Genomic DNA, 1,561 nt, shown 5'->3' with positions numbered 1-1,561 from the left:
TCCCCAGGACATTCTTCACAGAACTAGAAAAAAAATCCTAAAATTCATATGGAATCACAAAAGACCCCAAATAGCCAAAGCAATCTTGAACAGATAAAGCAATGCTGGGTGGATCACCATACCAGATTTTAATCTGTATTACAGAGCTATAGTCATAAAAACAACATGGTACTGGGACTAAAATAGACCCATAGATCAATTGAACAAATTGAAGACCCAAATATGAGTAAATGCAATTTCAGCCACTTGATATTTGACAAAGAGGCCAAGAATATTCACTGGAGGAAAGACAGCATATTCAGCAAATGGTGCTGGCAAAACTGGATCTCCACTTGTAGAAGAATGAAAATAAACCCCTATCTTTCAACCTCCACAAAAGTCAATTGCAATTAGCTCAAAGACCTCAATGTAAAGCCTGAAACTCTGAAACTATTAGAAGAAAACATTTTGAATAACCTACAAGATATAGGTGTAGGAAAGGACTTTCTAAACCGGACACCAATAGCCCAGGAAACAAGGGCAAGAGTTAACAAATGGGACCACATTAAACTAAAAAGCTTCTGTACATGAAAGGAGACAACCAAGGAAACAAACAGAAAACCCACTAAAAGGGAGAAAGCTTTTACCAGCAACACATCCGACAGAGGTTTAATAACCAGAATTTATAACGAACTCAAAAAACAGAGAACCAAGACAAGACGCAACCCATTTAAAAGATGGGCTAAGGAGCTGAATAGAGAATTCTCAAAAGAAGAAGTAAAGATGGCCATGAAACATCTTAAAAGATGTTCAACATCACTAATAATTAGGGAAATGCAAATCAAAACCACTTTAAGATTTCACCTTACCCCAGTCAGACTGGCTAAGATCAAGAGAACAAATGATACCAAATGTTGGAGAGGATGTGGGGAAAGGAGAACATCCATACAGTGCTGATGGGGCTCCCAACTGGTTCAACCCCTATGGAAAGCAGTGGGGAGAACCCAAAAAACTACAAATGAACCTACCATTTGACCCAGTTACACCACTCCTTGGTATATACCCAAATAACTCATCCTATCACACAGACACTTGTACATCCATGTTGCTGCTCTTTTCACAATAGCTAAGAGATGGAAGCAAACTAAGTGTCCTTCAGTTGATGAGTGGATAATGAAAATGTGGTTCATTTGTACAATGGAGTTTTACTCAGCAGTAAAAAAGATGAAATCATGAAATTTGCCGGTAAATGGGTAGAACTAGAAACTGTTATACTAAATGAAGTAACACAGACTCAGAAAGAAAAATCGACATATGTTCTCCCTCATATGTGGATCCTAGAATCAGACTCTGATAAATAAGTATACAACGAGACATAACTACAGTAACCAGGATAATGAAAAGGAAACAGGGAGGTAAAGGAAAAGAAAGAACCTGAAAGAGAAAAACAGTAGGAAACAGGCCTTAATGAGGGAGATATGGATAAAAAATGGGTTTAAGGGAGGGGGGAAGGAAGGGTATATGAGGAACCTAGGGCATAAAGGAAAAGAAGGAGCTCAAGAGAGGTAGGACCACAGGATAG

General features: G+C 38.4%; 1 protein-coding gene across 1 annotated transcript in view; it reads right to left on the bottom strand.

Annotated features, from left to right (window-relative positions):
- Nucleotides 1-1,561, bottom strand: part of Cntn4 (contactin 4) — a 1,122,320-nt gene that overhangs the window by 890,486 nt on the left and 230,273 nt on the right. The window lies entirely within an intron of this gene.

Source organism: Nannospalax galili, unplaced genomic scaffold (assembly GCF_000622305.1).
Source record: "Nannospalax galili isolate Female #2095 unplaced genomic scaffold, S.galili_v1.0 scaffold846, whole genome shotgun sequence".
Lineage (NCBI taxonomy): Eukaryota > Metazoa > Chordata > Mammalia > Rodentia > Spalacidae > Nannospalax > Nannospalax galili.
Note: the sequence above shows the minus strand (reverse complement) of the source record. Positions and strands in the feature narration are given on the sequence as shown.